This window comes from Salmo trutta, chromosome 38 (assembly GCF_901001165.1).
Source record: "Salmo trutta chromosome 38, fSalTru1.1, whole genome shotgun sequence".
In the NCBI taxonomy this organism is placed as follows: Eukaryota; Metazoa; Chordata; class Actinopteri; order Salmoniformes; family Salmonidae; genus Salmo; species Salmo trutta.
The window spans coordinates 27,609,571-27,627,026 of NC_042994.1; the positions used below are offsets into that span (position 1 = coordinate 27,609,571).

The 17,456-nt window shown below is 43.5% G+C and overlaps 1 protein-coding gene and 1 pseudogene across 1 annotated transcript in view; one reads left to right on the forward strand and one right to left on the reverse strand.

Annotated features, from left to right (window-relative positions):
• LOC115178195 (zinc finger protein 658B-like) overlaps positions 1-17,456 on the reverse strand; it is a 1,063,446-nt gene that overhangs the window by 767,313 nt on the left and 278,677 nt on the right. The window lies entirely within an intron of this gene.
• LOC115177889 (zinc finger protein 271-like) overlaps positions 1-17,456 on the forward strand; it is a 41,274-nt pseudogene that overhangs the window by 10,803 nt on the left and 13,015 nt on the right.

Here is a 17,456-nt window from a genome sequence, read left to right on the forward strand (position 1 = left end):
TACTGAGGTTAGCACTAGGCTAGTCGCCAGTTCTAACATCCCCGACCATGAGCTCTCTAAACTACTCATCCCCTGCTAAAGAAGAGGTCTGCTGTACGGAGAAAGAACCTCTGAGGCTGAACATTGTCGTGAAAGAAGAAGAGGATGTTATAGAGGAAACAGAGGAAGAACCTTTTAGAGAGGAAGAGGATGCTATCTCAGTAGAGGTGAAGAAGGAAGACGTTTTGAGAGTGAGAGTGAAAGAAGAAGAGACAGAATATCAGATTAACACCAGTGAGTACTGTCTTAAAAACAGGGGCACACACTATGCCGTTGTTGAACTAATTTGGGGTTTTAAAGGGGCATTCTACTGAAGTTCTACTCTTGAATATGTTCAGTACTGTAGGAATTGTTAAATGTTCAATCTGCCATTGGTACTTATATTTTGGGGTCTTTTAAATTAGATTTATTAAATGATCCATGTGGTCTACATTAAAGTGCATCTCATCTAGTATAACAGGCTTTTATAATGCAATATTGGAGCATAATTTATACTTAAAATATCAAAGGGACGCAAAGGGCACCCATTTCATGGAACTACCCTTTAACATTTGCATTTTAGGCCCTGTTTAGAGAGATTCATGCCTCTTGTAAGACCCTATGATTTTAATAATAATCACTATCTGTTTGATGTTCTCATTCACACAGGAGAGAGACATGACTATTGTGGATCCTCTGGGGAGCCTCAACAACATCCTGATGCTGACGAGGCAGAGAAGAGTCTCTCCAGATCAGAACACCAGAGGGTACGGCTTGGTCTGGTCTAGCATACAGCTTGCTCTATCAGGGTCTGGGCTGGGTTTCTGTAAAGCACTTTATGTCAACAGTGACATCAGCATCCATAAGGATATGTGTCTGTGTGCCCTCTTTATGGTTACCAGGACAACGCTAGCCCTTCCTCCCTCCCGGAGTCCCCGTGTCATGCCTCTCCCGGTAGCGCCTTACTGCTGGGTATGAAGAGGTTGTCTGTGCTGCTGGTGGACTGCAGGAAAACAACGGGGCTGAGTGGAACTGTGAGAGGAGGAGAAGAGAAGAAAGGATCAGATTTGACTCATCAAAGTAAGTGCTGTAGTTTAGTTTGAACAAATAAAATAGATCTGCCCACTGGTATCTGTTACCAGGACAACCAGCAGAGTTCTGTTAGTTGACATTAAGATAGACTGGTGGATATGGATGTTATGAATATCATAACACTGAAAAAGGATTCTGCCAATGAAAAGAGAGAAACCAATAGACCATATAAAACCTTGATGAAAGTTAGCTTTAGAGAGAAAGTTTCAAGATGATCCGATGTAAGGTGCATGTTTTACAAAAACTTTTCCTGAAAACTTTATCGATGTTACATTGTCTGTCCCAGTCAACCCCCCTGTCTTTACAAGACTCTAGAAGAGGCAAACTAAACTCAAGACACTTCAATGTGGTCTTCATTGCTTCATTAACATCTGATCTACAGAACTTGTTCAAAATGGCAAATATATATTTTAAAACAAGCCTCTTTTTTTGTCTTGGCCTCCGTCTCTGTGATGGACAAAATTAATTTAATTTCCTACTTTAACAGGTCAAATAAAGCCTGAACTCCGACATATAGACCTTGAAGAACATGGTTTCATTTGGAAATGACTAACTTTATTCATTTCATGTGTAACTGATGCCAGTGTGCTGCTAACAGTTTAGTTTCCTCCACTGTCCCCATACTGGACTCAAACCAGTGATCCTCTGCTTCTCAACACATGTGACCGCTCTCCTTGACAATTAACTATATTCAGAGATCTTGGCATCGTTCAAAGGCATCTCTGTTCAAGAGATCTGTAATGCAGCATGTTGTGGTGATGTACCTTCATGAGGTTCTACTGACTGGACATCACTAAACATACTGTGAGTAGAGTGGGGACCTCTGAGGGATGATCCTGTCTAAACTTGGCATCGGAGAGTATATGAGCTCTATGGCAGACCTCAGAGGGATGATCCTGTCTAGACTTGGCATCGGAGAGTACAGTGCCTCAAAGTATTCAGACCACTTGATCTTTTCCGCATTTTGTTGGGTTACAGCCTTATTCTAAAAACACAATACCCCATAATGATAATGCAAAATTATTTATATTTTTGCTAATTTATCAAAAAATACAAAACTGAAATATTACATTTACTTAAGTATTCAGACCCTATACTCCGAACTGTTCAAGCAGCAGGTTCTGCTCAGGTTTTCATCAAAGATTTCTCTTAAAGGAGGCCTGTAGCATCTAATGATGAAACATTATGGAGTCTTAAAGGAGGCCTGTAGCATCTAATGATGAAACATTATGGAGTCTTAAAGGAGGACTGTAGCATCTAATGATGAAACATTATGGAGTCTTAAAGGAGGACTGGGATGGAAGGAAAGGGGATGTCTAGTCAGTCACAACTGAATCCATTCACCCTAAATGTGTCTTCCTCATTGAACACAACCCCTCTGAATCAGAGAGGTGCGGGGGCTGCCTTTATTGACGTCCACATTATCGGTGCCAGGGGAGCAGTTGTTGTTGGGGGTTAACTGCCTTGCTCAAGAGCAGAATGGCAGCTTTTTTCAACCTTGTGGGCGTGTGGATTCGAACCAGCGACTTCTCGGTTACTGGCCCAACATTCTTAGCTGCTAGTCTACAGATGTCCAACTTCAATTCGTTATTTCTCAAAGATGCTTTAAAGGAGAAGTTTACCCAAAATCCAGAAACTGGATTCCATACATTGAAACTAGTAAAGTGGAGTTTGCCCTCTCCCCCTCTCTCTCCCTGTAGTGTTGTACTGAAACAACTGCAAAAATGTGTACGTGACTCGTGACGTCGCTGGATGCGGACCTCGTTCTGCTGCTTTGCCAGTTCATTTATTTTATTACAGCTATGGCCTTTGGCTTTAACCTGGAATTGTTTATTTATGTCTGAGAAAAAAAAACTTTTCAACCCATAAAATGTATATAAATGTGATGATGTCATAGTGAATTCATGACATGTGAATGAACAAGCCTTTTCACACCTCATAACATGGCTTTGGCTTCGGAAAGTATTCAGACCCCTTGACTTTTCCATATTTTGTTACGTTACAGCCTGATTCAATCTACACACAATACCCCTTAATGACAAAGCGAAAACAGGTTTTTAGACATTTTTGCAAATGTATAAAAAAATATATCTTATTTACATAAGTATTCAAACCTTTTGCTATGAGACTCGGAATGGAGCTCAGGTGCATCCTGTTTCCATTGATCATCTTTGAGATGTTTCTACAACTTGATTGGAGTCCACCTGTGGTAAATTCAATTGATTGGACATGATTTGGAAAGGCACACACCTGTCTATATAAGGTCCCACAGTTGACAGTGTATGTCAGAGCAAAAATTAAGCCCTGAGGTCGAAGGCGTTGTCCTTGAGAGAGGATTGTGTGACAGCACAGATCGGGGGAAGTGTAACTTAACATTTCTGCAGCATTGAAGGTCCCAAATAAACACATGTCCTTGATCATTCTTAAAAGGAAGTATTTTGGAACCGTCAAGACTCTTCCAAAAGCTGGCTGCCTGGCCAAACTGAACAATCGGTGAAGGGCCTTGGTTAGGGAGGTGACCAAGAAGCTGATGGTTCTGTGGGGATATTTTTCAGCAGCAGGGACTGGGAGACTAGTCAGGATTGAGGGAAAGATGAATGGAGCAAGGTACAGAGAGATCCTTGATGAAAACCTGCTCCAAAGCACTCAGAACCTCAGACTGGGGCAAAGGTTCACCTTCCAATGGGACAATGACCCTAAGCGCACAGCCAAGACAACGCAGAAGTGGCTTCGGGACAAGTCTTGGAATGTCTGAGTGGCCCAACCAGAGCCCGGACTTGAACCTGGTCGAACATCTCTGGAGACACCTGAAAATAGCTGTGCAGCAATGCTCACCATCCATCCTGACAGAGCTTGAGAGGATCTGCAGAGAATGAGAGAAACTCCCCAAATACAGGTGTGCCAAGCTTGTAGAGTCATACCCAAGAAGACTCAAGGCTGTAATCACTGCCAAAGGTGTTTCAACAAAGTACTGAGTAAAGGGTCTGAATGCTTGTGTAAATTTGATATTTCAGTTTTTTAATACATTTGTAAAATAAACTAAATTCCTGTTTTTGCTTTGTCATTATGGGGTATAGTTTGTACATTTTAATGAGATAAATACAATTTAACCAGTTTTAGAAAACAGTCAAGGGGTCTGAATATTTCCCGAAGGCACTGCGTGTATACAGCTGAAGTCGGAAGTTGACATACACTTAGGTTGGAGTCATTAAAACTCGTTTTTCAACCACTCCACAAATTTCTTGTTAACCAGCTATAGTTTTGGCAAGTCGGTTAGGACATCTACTTTGTGCATGACACAAGTAATTTTTCCAACATTTGTTTACAGAAGTTTACATACTCTTCAGACAGCTTGGAAAATTCCAGAAAATGATGTCATGGCTTTAGAAGCTTCTGATAGGCTAATTGACATTTGTGTCAATTGTTTGTGTACCTGTGGATGTATTTCAAGGCCTACCTTCAAACTTGACACCAGGAGAAAATCAAAAGAAATCAGCCAAAAGAATTGTAGAAAGGGAGCAATTTCCAAACGCCTGAAGGTACCACGTTCATCTGTACAAACAATAGTACGCAAGTATAAACACCATGGGACCACGCAGCTGTCATATCGCTCTGGAAGGAGACACGTTTTCTGTCTCCTAGAGATAAACGTACTTTGGTGCGAAAAGTGCAAATCAATCCCAGAACAACAGCAAAGGACCTTGTGAAGATGCTGGAGGAAACGGGTACAAAAGTATCTATATCCACAGCAAAACGAGTCCTATATCGACATAACCTGAAAGGCCGCTCAGCAAGGAAGAAGCCACTGCTCCAAAACCGCCATAAAAAAAGCCAGACTACGGTTTGCAACTGCACATGGGGACAAAGATTGTACTTTTTGGAGAAAAGGACAACAAAGTCAAGGTATTGAATTGGCCATCACAAAGCCCTGACCTCAATCCCATAGACAATTTGTGGGCAGAACTGAAAAAGCATGTGCGAGCAAGGAGGCCTGCAAACCTGACTCAGTTACACCAGCTCTGTCAGGAGGAATGGGCCAAAATTCACCCGAGTTGGGTGAGAACGTGGTCCATTTCGTTGAGGTGATGTGACAGTCTCACTTCTCATGAGAACGTCGTCCACGTAGATTATTGTCCCCCTAGAGGCTGCGTCTGGCATTGCCTTGTGCAGGAAGATGTTGAACTCTGAGGGCGAGTTCATGTACCCGAACGGGCTACGATTGAACGTGAAGAGCTTGTTTGAGAAAGAGAAAGCCAACTTGTGTTGGTCACGAGGGTCGACAGTCATGGTCCAGAAATCGTTCGCCACGTTGACGGTGGAGAAGTACTTGCCTTTTGCCACCTTGGCAACTCTTGGTCGAGCTGTGTCATTGGCCAACGAGACAACAGAACCAGTTTGCTGAGTTGTCTATAGTCAACGGTAAGATGCCATTTACCCGTTGGTTTCAGAACAGGCCACACGGGAGCGCTATACGTACTGTTACATTCCCTGATTATCCGTTTAGCTAATAAGGAATCGATAATCTTTTGTACTGCTGCGTATGCTGCGAGCGGGATTTTGTATTGTCTCACAAACGTAGGAGTCGCTCCGGGTGGCATAGGAATACGCACCACATGGATACCCGTAACCCCCTCAATCCAGCGAGTCTGTTGACCAGATCTCACTGTGTTTGTTAAACAATTCTGTCAACTGATGGTGTTCCGTGTCATTGACGAGCATCAGCCTCCGACAGTAGTTGTATTATCTGTGCATGGAAACCAGGATATGGTTCGGCGACATTGTACAGGTCTTCATCGGGTGGTGACGGCATGTCACTGTTGGGAGAGTCATCAGTTGTTACCTCACAAGAGTGTACTTCACATGCAGGAGGAGACACGATATCCTCCTCCGTGACGATGGCGTATATTAACAGTTTGCTGTCAGAATCGACATCCAGCCTGAACGTTGATGTGTCGTCAAGTGGCAATACGGGAGTTATTGCAATTGCTTTTGACGGACAAGTAAATGGCGTACCTCCCTCGCCATCTAGGTCAGGGAGGACGGAAGAGGCCCAATCACGGGAACAACCAGTTCAAAATCATGGAAGGAGTAATCGATCAATGTTCCTAGCTGAGTGTGCCGAGGAATGGAAATTTCCGCTAGAGTCAGATTTTGTAGCAGGAGGTAAGTGGATCTAGCGGTTAGTTCCAACAGCGGGTTGCCATTGATAGTTAGCCCCAAGTCGAATAGTTGCGGAGAGGGTTGGAAGAACACAGTGGTGCCTTCCATCCGGTATCCGGCCGCCAGGTTCAGTCTTACAGAAACCTCTGTGGTTCTTGCCGGAATCATCATGCCGGACTCGGTTATTATCTTGCAAGCTTCAGGAATAGTCTACCCGGATGCCATTCGCACCGGGTCGAAAGACGAGGCATGTTTGTTTGGCTGCGCCAAAGACCAAAGAACTTGGTGTATGGTATCGAGTTTAACACCCAATCTTACCAAAATGTCCGCTCCCACATAGACTGTATGTGGGAGGTCCGCGACAACCAATAGGTAGTGAGATACTTCCTTGGTTCCAATGAGGATCGATAGCGCACACACCCCTATTGCGGTGAGCGTCGTCTGGGAAGTCGTTCCCAGTGGAAATCTAAATGTTTTCGGCACAAGGGGATGGCAGTTAGCCGTTTTTGAAATTTCGCTGAACATTTCCAAGCTGATTGCGGATTTTTCTGACGAGGTTGCCAGTCTGGCATCCTCAACCATAGTGCCGTTTAGGCACACGCCCCCTATCAGAGGAGGTCGGTAAGTGTCGACTGGTGAATCACCCAAGCCACACAGGAAAACCTCATGTTCGGTTAAGTTCCGAGTTGAACTCACCTTGTCATTTGTCACCAATGGTGGACTCATGACCAAGTTCACCGGGTTTGCAAGAATGCGGTGAAGTCAACGGAGTTGGCATAGATATTTGTGACCAGATTTGGTTGGTTTTCCAATCCTTTAGTGGTACCAAACAGTCAATTAAATCTATTCCAATAAGCATCCGTTCGATGTCGATGGTAGTCACGTACACGGGGTGTATCAGTGACATGCTTTCGAAGTTGAGTTTAAGTAGGAGATGCTTGGTTAGTGGCGAGGTAGCTTCGGTTAAACCCCTAAGCTTCGTGTCGCAAGGTTCTGTTTTCAACCAACGTTTTGTTGGGTCCACTGCCCCTTTTAGTTCATCCAGCAAGGTTTCGGATATGAGTGAAATTGTCAAACCTGAATCTATCAGAGCGTGACAGGTCAAACAGTCCTCCAGGACTGTTCTAAGGTATGGCCTGTTCGAGTTGGTTTTTCTCATCATATCCCCAACAAAATGGAGTGGGTTGGGAGTACCGAGCGGTTTGTAATCTGTGTCGCTTTCCAAGACGGATAACTCACCTATGTGACCCAGTGGGTCCTCTATCGGAATGGGAGAGGAATCATCTGTTGCAAAGCTGCTTATCTTGTGCATCTCCCCATCCGTCTCCAGGTCTGTAGACAGAACCTGCGGGCTTGTGTCTAGAACGAGTGGTCCCTGGACAGGGATTGAAGTGGGGGCGGGGGTAATGGAAATGTTGACATCCTCTCAAATTGCATGAGTTTTGGCAGACTTGGTTCCAACACTTTTACACCTAGTCGCACTGACTTATCCTTGTCTTATCAGAGCTTCTATATTGTTTTGGTTAGCGTTTAGATCATTGTTGAACACTTTGTTGCGCTTGTTACCCTTGTGTCCTGACCCTTTGTGAGGGTTAGGTGCAGGGACATATCGGCCAGGTTGATCTCTACGGGACCTGTTATATTGGGGACGTTCATCATAGCTATTGTTACTGCGGTGGTTGTCGGTGTGGTGGTTACTTGGTTGCCACCCCCTTTGATCGTCATCTTTTACCGCACCTGTCCCTGATGCTGCACCTTCTAATTGGAGTGATGGTTCCCGCCTAAGCTCGTAAGTCGAGGTGTCCGGGCTCTTAGCAGATTGGCAACCCAACGTGGGCAGTAGTGCCCAAGTAGTTGAAGTTGGGAGACATGTTTGACAGAAACAGTTGTTTGAATGGTAATAGGTCTTCCATTCCTGTTTCAGTGAGCATGCCAAAGTAAGTTGAACGAAGCCCGGTGATAGTAGGCTTGTGGGTGTTCATTTCGAGCTTGTCTGATATTGTTAGCCAACGAGCTGTCGTGTTTGCGAGTCGCAGAACCACTGAATTCTATTTTCAAAACCGTGGCAAGTTTAGAGTAGTTGTTTTGCACATGTTGCTCTTGTAGACGGATGAACCTTGTCACGTGTCTATTGGACGTTCGCTTCAATAGGTAGAGCCTGTCGGGAATTCGTAGCGTTTGGGTAGCCATCCAAGGCGTCCTCTGTCTGCTAAGAATGTCTGTCGTTTGGCTTTCCTGGAACGGGGTCAAAGAGGCGGAAGTTTTTGACGATTTTGTCAAGGCGATCCCCGCCGAGTGCGCAGGGAGCATCTGCTCCGAACTGCCGCTCTATTGGGTCAGAATATAATGATGTAATTATGTGTTGAAGGTCTCCGCTGTGGGTCTCTGTGGACCGTTTCGTCTTCTTGGATGGCGCACTTCTTTGGTTGTCCGCACGATGTCAGTGTCCTTTTTTAGTGGTCTGATTCCTCACCCTTGTTCTGAAAGGGTTCTTCTGAGGACAGCCAACCCTGTAGCTCAGGGCTCACAGCGTAGAAATGAAAACAGTGTAGATATCACGATTCGATGGGGGCTGGAGACCGGGTGGTCTGGCTTGAATTCACCCGCTTAGACGCAGCTATTCATCCGTAGCATGGGTAGAAAAGGATTCCTTTGTCTTCAACCTCATGTTGCGTTTTGGGTTCGTTGACTACTCAGACCTTTGCTGCAGCTCGGTTCACTTAGTCTGTGTTAATTCTTAACTCACATGTCTTATACCCTCGGGTCAGAAGTGGGCGTCTTTAGGGCAATTCTCTGGGCGTACCAAGTTAAGAGGCTAGAGGTCTAGATTTAACTCAAATCCAATTTTAGACAACTAACTTCACATTTCATCTTTACCAAAACATTCTCTTTGATTTGGACATTTTCCACACAATGTACAATGTATAAACATCAAGCATATACTAGGAAAACTCTTAAAGTTACAATGTTTTCATAATAACGTCGTCCTTTAACCTTTAATAACAAAATGACATTAATTTTCATATTCCATCTATCGTCATTACCACCATTGTGGCTGACGGAAACCATTGTTCCAAAGTCCATTTATTGCATGTTTAAAGTTCTGATGCCGGTTCTCCATAGTGAGAGGACAAAGGAATTTTGTCTGTTGCCTAAGATTTACAATGGGCGTGAGGGGTCATAAAACTCCCTCATCTTCATACCCCTAGATCTCTCCTCCTCTGTTGGGGGTGAGAGATGGCCTGTAGGGTTGTGGTCTCCTGTAACCTGACCTGATCAGGACAGTCGTGACACCTCATACAAGGCGGCATTATCATGTAGAGGTTTCATGCAGGTCTCTTTTTAAATAAACACTGTCTTTGGCAGGAGGAAAACCAAACTTCGAGGAACCAAAGATGTCCATACCAGCAAGACGACACCTCTGCTCCCAGTGTGGAAAGAGTTTTAACCAGTTAGGAGGCCTGAAAGCTCACGAGCGAATACACACAGGGGAGAAGCCTTACCACTGCTCCCAGTGTGGAACTAGGTTTACCAGATTAGGAAGCCTGATAAGACATGAGAAGATACACACAGGAGGGAAGCCACACCATTGCGCCCAGTGTGGAAAGAGTTTTAACAAGTTAGGAAACATGAAATCTCATGAGCGAATACACACAGGGGAGAAGCCTTACCACTGCTCCCATTGTGGAAAGAGTTTTAGAGAGTCAGGAATCCTGAATGCTCACAAGCGAATACACACAGGGGAGAAGCCTTACCACTGCTCCCAGTGTGGAAAGAGTTTTAGAGAGTCAGGAAACCTGAATGCTCATAAGCGAATACACACAGGGGAGAAGCCTTACCACTGCTCCCATTGTGGAAAGAGTTTTAGAGAGTCAGGAAGCCTGAATGCTCATAAGCGAATACACACAGGGGAGAAGCCTTACTGCTGCTCCCACTGCGGAAAGCGTTTTAACCATTCAGGAAAGCTGAAAGAACACATGAGACTGCACACAGGGGAGAACCCTTGCAAATGCTCAGACTGTGGGAAGACATATTACTCATCACGGTCACTTAAACGTCATGTGAGAATCCACACGGGAGAATAATTACTTCTCCTAGTGTGTAAATTGATATTTAACATCATATCGACTTAAAATTCATCAGAGAATATACACGGTGCTCTCATTGTCTTGTATTGTTGACTGAGAATGTGTTTACTTGTTTATACCATATGAAATTAAATGGTGCAAAGTATTCTTAAACATATATTTGTACGTTTTTATTAGAAAACATGAAGTGAATATGGAGTATGTCAGTTTGAATATAGAGTAGATCAGATTCCATGTGTTTAAATGGTCCTTTTTTAAACTCTGACTGTGTGTGTGTATCTGGGTGTCATTCCTCCAGCACTACAGATAATCTAGTGATATTTGGATGTGATGCATTTGCTCCATTGTTTACATTTGCATTGTTGGCCCACTGATGATTTACTGAAATGAAAATGTTCACAGACTCTGTAATGGAAAATGGTAATTGTAAACTAAGCAAAAAAGAAACGTCCTCTCACTGTCAACTGTGTTTATTTTCAATTAATTTAACATGTGTAAATATTTGTATGAACATAAGATTCAACAAATGAGACATAAACTGAACAAGTTCCACAGACTTGTGACTAACAGAAATTGAATGATGTGTCCCTGAACAAAGGGGGGCTCAAAATCAAAAATAGCATTCAGTATCTGGTGTGGCCACCAGCTGCATTAAGTACTGCAGTGCATCTCCTCCTCATGGACTGCACCAGATTTGCCAGTACTTGCTGTGAGATGTTACCCCACTCTTCCACCAAGGCACCTGCAAGTTCCCGGACATTTCTGGGGGGGAATGGCCCTAGCCCTCACCCTCTGATCCAGAAGGTCCCAGACGTGCTCAATGGAGAACACTGACATTCCTGTCTTGCAGGAAATCACGGAAGGAGCAGTATGGCTGGTGGCATTGTCATGCTGGAGGGTCATGTCAGGATGAGCCTGCAGGAAGGGTACCACATGAGGGAGGAGGATGTCTTCCCTGTAATGCACAGTGTTGAGATTGCCTGCAATGACAACAAACTCAGTCCGATGATGCTGTGACACACCATGATGATGGTGGACCATCAGACCATGACGGACCTTCCACTTCCAAATCGATCCAGTGTACAGGCCTCGGTGTAACGCTCATTCCTTCGATGATAAACGCGAATCTGACCATCGCCCCTGGTGAGACAAAACTGCAACTCGTCAGTGAGAGCACTTTTGACAGTCCTGTTCTGGTCTAGCGATGAAGGGTTCATTCACATAGGCGACATTGTTGACGGTGATGTCTGGTGAGGACCTGCCTTACAACAGGCCTACAAGCCCTCAGTCCAGCCTCTCTCAGCCTATTCCGGACAGTCTGAGCACTGATGGAGGGATTGTGCATTCCTGGTGTAACTCGGGCAGTTGTTGTTGCCATCCTGTACCTGTTCCGCAGGTATGATGTTCGGATGTACCGATCCTGTGCAGGTGTTGTTACACGTGGTCTGCCACTGCGAGGACGATCAGCTGTCCTTCCTGTCTCCCTGTAGCGCTGTCTTCGGGGTCTCACAGTATGGACATTGCAATTTATTTCCCTGGCCACATCTGCAGTCCTCATGCCTCCTTGCAGCATGCCTAAGGCATGTTCCCGCAGAGGAGCAGGGACCCTGGGCATCTTTCTTTTGGTGTTTTTCCAGAGTCAGTAGAAAGGCCTCTTTAGTGTCCTAAGTTTTCATAACTGTAACCTTAATTGCCTATCGTCTGTAAGCTGTTTGTGTCTTAACGACCGTTCCACAGGTGCATGTTCATTAATTGTTTATGGTTCATTGAACAAGCATGGGAAACAGTGTTTAAACAATAAAGATCTGTGAAGCTATTTGGATTTTTCTGAATTGTCTTTGAGAGACAGGGTCCTGAAAAAGGGATGTTTATTTTTTTGCTGAGTTTGTGTCCACATAACCCAGTATGTGACTAACCTTGTGAAACTGTCCTATTTTAATCTCCTGTTTTTGGGAGTATCATCCTGTGTTGCTAACCAGCTGCACCTGCGTCCTTGTATGAATAAAGTCCCACCCAGGAACAGGAAACTATAAAGATATGTGCTCATCACCCAATGCTTCGGAATTCAGACTGTCTACGCTGTGATGAGTAACTGTTATTCTCTCTGAGCTAAAAAATAAAGAATTTTTCTTTTGACTTGGACTCCAGCAGATCCTTATTTTATAATATCCACCACAACTAGCCCACGGATTGTGGTATTATTATTGTCTCAATGAAGAGTTTCTTGTTTGACTTTCCTGGGGGCATTTACAAGCCTCAAACTGGTTAAATAAACGTTTCCACGTCATTTCAACAGAACACAAAACATTTTCATAGACTTGCAACCTAAATCCAATGACAGGTGACATTTTGTGTTGAATTCACTTTAGTTGACGACTCAAAGAAATGTAAATAGAAACTAGATGTTGAACTGACGTCTCTGCCTGTGTCTGTGCTTAGTTTCCATGCAATTTGTGACAGATTTTCATGTGAATATTCTAAAATCTGCATTAAACAATATATGCATTTTTCCACCAGAAATGTTTCTATCAGACAGACTTACTGCTGATAAAAGGCTTTAAGTGACAAAAAAATACTTTTGCTGTTAAATTCCCAAAATGCAAGTTAAATGGATTTCCATCACATTTTCAACTCTACTGATGGTTTTATAAACGTTGAGTTATATAGAAAACGTCCTGTGCACTGTAGCCAGCAGCTCACATTACAGTGCTGGTAGGCTACCTACATAATGAGATTATTATGGATAAGAGCCATATTATTTTATTTGTCAAATGGCATCAATCATCATGTCAACAGAATAAGACCATCACTATGTATTGGAAAGGAGCATCAAGCTCATCACGTTCATCATGTATTTAATCTGTTGCCTACTAAACTACATGGGTTCCCAAGTCGTAGTGGGAGGACCACACAATATATCGTCGCGTGACTCCAAGTTAACTAAGATGTGATGGTTATATAAATATTTGCTCATAAAGGAGTTTCCACCGCCAATTCTCGCTTATACATGTTTACTGACACAAAATAACCCCACCATGTAAAAGGAACTAACAAATTGTCTGTCTGCATTTATAAAATTGGAAAGGCATGTCCTGTTTCCATCAGCCCGGTCATTACTTTTGAAATGGTTGGATCAATATCCACCTTCATGATATGGATGAAGCCTGATTTGGAATGTCTGAATAGTTCTATATGATGTCATAATACACCCCTCTGATAATCAAGTGATATTTGGAATGTCTGAGTAGTTCTATCTGATGTCATAATACACCCCTCTGATAATCAAGTGATATTTGGAATGTCTGAATAGTTCTATCTGATGTCATAATAGTGATAGTGATCCATTTGCTCCATTCTTTCCATTTCAGTTGGTTTCCCACTCTGATGATTTATATCTGACAGAGGGGCTTTAAAGGAATAGTATGGTGACATCTTAGTGGGGCTTGAAATAAATAGGATTATTAATCATAAACTCCTATAGCAACAATGCACTGCAGCTTTGACATCAAGAAGAGAATGGGCTGATGGGGGGTGGTGCTACTCTATAGGTAAGGCTGTCCAATATGAACGTTCAATACACACAATAGGTTTATCAGTAGCCAGTTAGCTAGCTGCTACAGTCCAATATGAATGTTCAATACACACAATAGGTTTATCAGTAGCCAGTTAGCTAGCTGTTACAGTCCAATATGAATGTTCAATACACAGAATATATTGATCGGTTGCCAGTTAGCTAGCTGCTACAGTCCAATATAAATGTTTAATACACACAGTAGGTTGATCAGTAGTCAGTTAGCTAGCTGCTACAGTCCAATATGAATGTTCAATACACACAAGAGGTTGATCAGTAGTCAGTTAGGTAGCTGCTACAGTCCAATATGAATGTTCAATGCACAGAATATGTTGATCGGTTGCCAGTTAGCTTGCTGCTACGTTTTTAGCAACACAGCTAGCTTGCTAACACAGCTAGCTTGCTAACACAGCTAGCTTGCTAACACAGCTAGCTTGCTAACACAGCTAGCTCGCTAACACAGCTAGCTTGCTAAGTCAAAATGCCATCCAGGCCTGGTGGTGGCAGCATTGCACTACATCCACTGTTGACCAGAGCTTCCTGAGGGGAAAATAATTAGGCTACATATAGCTTGATTTTGGAGCCAGCAGCAAGCCACTCTACATCCCACAGCTGGCTTGCTTCTGAAGCTAAGCAGGGTTGGTCCTGGTTGGTTATGCAAACATTTGTTTATTAGATTATATTTATCATTAGGACTATTGTTTTATTTCTAAATGGTCATGCCTTGCTTTGGTCATGTGTCATTTTATGGATCAATAATTTTAGTTAGAATATAGCAAAGATGGTCTCTCCTCAATCACTTACAGTGCCTTTGGAAAGTATTCAGATTGGGGACATTGCCTTGTGTAGGGTGCCATCTTTCGGATGGGACGTTAAACGGGTGTCTTGACTCTCTGTGGTCACTGAAGATCCCATTGCATTTATAATAAGAGTAGGGGTGTTAACCCTGGTGTCTTGGATTATTTCCCAATCTTGTCTCATACCATCATGGTCATCTAATCATCCCCAGTTTATAATTAGCTCATTCATCCCCTCTCCCCTGTGACTATTCCCCAGGTTGTTGCTGGAAATGACAATGTGTTCTCAGTTGACTTGCCTTGTTAAATAAATAATAACCATGTTTCCGTCCAAAGTTTATTAATTAGGGTGTATACAAATATGATGATGTCATAGTGAATTCATGACATGTGAATGAACAAGCCTTTTCATACTTCATAACATGGCTATATACATTATTATATACACTATATACATTATAAAACAGGTCTTTAGAAATTGTTGCTAATTTATTAAAAATAAAAAAACTGAAAAATAACATTTACATAAGTATTCAGACCCTTTACTCAGTGCTTTGTTGAAGCACCTTTGGCAGCGATTACAGATTTGACTCTTCTTGGGTATGACGCTACAAGCTTGGCAAACCTGTATTTGTAGAGTTTCTCACATTCTTCTCTGCAGATCCTCTCAAGCTCTGTCAGTGTCACCTCTTGACCAGTAAAGGGGTCATTTTTGTTATATTAGTTGGTCAGGATGTGGCAGGGGTGTGTTTGTTTTGGGATTTGGGGGATTTTCTATGTTGTCTATTTCTATGTTTGTAATTCTAGTATTTCTATTTCTATGTTCAGGGTTTTTGGTTTGGCCTTCAATTGGAGGCAGCTGTTCTTAGTTGCTTCTAATTGGAGGCCATATTTAAGTAGGGGTTTTTGTCATTGTGTTTTGTGGGTAGTTGTTTCTATGTATAGCTGTGTAGCCTTACAGGACTGTTTTCGTCGTTGTTTGTTATTTTTGTTAAGTGTTCACGTTTATTAAATTAAAAAGAAGAAGATGAGCACTGCACCCGCTGCGTTTTGGTCCCATCATTACAACGACCATGACAGTCAGGTTGTATGGGGAGCGTTGCTGCACAGCTATTTTCAGGTCTTTCCAGAGATGTTAGATCGGGTTCAAGTCCGGGCTCTGGCTCGGCCACTCAAGGACATTCAGAGACCAGAGACTTGTCCCGAAGCCACTACTGCATTGTCTTGGCGGTGTGCTTAGGGTTGTTGTCCTGTTGGAAGGTGAACCTTCGCCCTCAGTTTGAGGTCCTGAGCGCTCTGGTGCAGGTTTTCATCAAGGATCTCTCTGTACTTTGCTCGGCTCGTCTTTCCCATGATCCTGACTAATCTCTGCTGCTGAAAAACATTCCCACAGCATGACACTGCCACCATCATGCTGCACCCTAGGGATGATGCCAGGTTTCCTCCAGACGTGACGCTTGGCATTCGGGCCAAAGAGTTCAATCTTGACTTCATCAGACCCGAGATTCTTGTTTCTCATGGTCTGAGAGTCCTTTAGGTGCCTTTTGGTAAACTCCAAGTGGGCTGTCAGGTGCATTTTACTGAATAGTGGCTTTCGTCAGTCAACGCTACCATAAAGGCTTGATTGGTGGAGTGGTGGAGAGATGGTTGTCCTTCTGGAAGGTTCTCCCATCTCCACAGAGAAACTCTAGAGCTCTGTCAGAGTGACCATCGGGTTCTTGGTCACCTCTCTGACCAAGGTCCATCCCCCCCGACTGCTCAGTTTGGCCGGGCAGCCAGCTCTAGGAAGAGTCTTGGTGGTTCCAACCTTCTTCCATTTTAGAATGATGGAGGCCACTGTGTTCTTGGGGACCTTCAATGCTGCAGAAATGTGTTGGTACCCTTCCCCAGATCTGTGCCTCGACCCAATCCTGTTTCGGAGCTCTAAAGACAATTCCTTCTACCTCATGGCTTGGTTTTTACTCTGAATAGTTACTGTTATGTAAAGAAGGTATATTTTTTATCTTTAATAAATGTTTCTAAAAACCTGTTTTTGCTTTGTCATTTAAATGTTTTATATTTAACTAGGCAAGTCAGTTAAGAACAAATTCTTATTTACAGTGACGGCCTACTGCTGAACTGTCACGTCCTGACCAGCAGAGGGAGTAGTTGTTTAGTATTTTGGTCAGGACGTGGCAGAGGGATGTTTGTTTTGTATGGTGGGGGTTGTGTGTAGAGGGGTGTTTGATTTATGTGTTCCTGGGTTTTGGGTGTATGTTCTAGGTTGTATTTCTGCATTCTGTCTAGTTTAGGTTTTCTATGTTTAGGTTTGGGTGCTGGACTCTCAATTGGAGGCAGGTGTTTCTCGTTGCCTCTGATTGAGAGTCCTATATATGGGTAATTGTTTGGTGTAGTGTTGTGGGAGATTGTTTCTTGTTTTGCTGAGTGTGCATGACAAGACTGTTTTGTTGTTCGTGAGTTCTTCATTTTGGTGTTCTCTTGATTTAAAATAAATTAACAAGATGAGCATCCACATTCCTGCTGCGTTTTGGTCCTCTATCCCCGACGACAACCGTTACAGAATCCCACCACAAATGGACCAAGCAGCGGAGCAAGGGGAATTCGGTGAGGACTGGGAACGCTACCGGGGTACACGACTGGCGAGGAAACCGGAGAGGCAGCCCAAGAAAACATTTTGGGGGGGCACACGGACAGATCGGCGGAGCCGAGGATGGAACCAGAGCTAGTCAG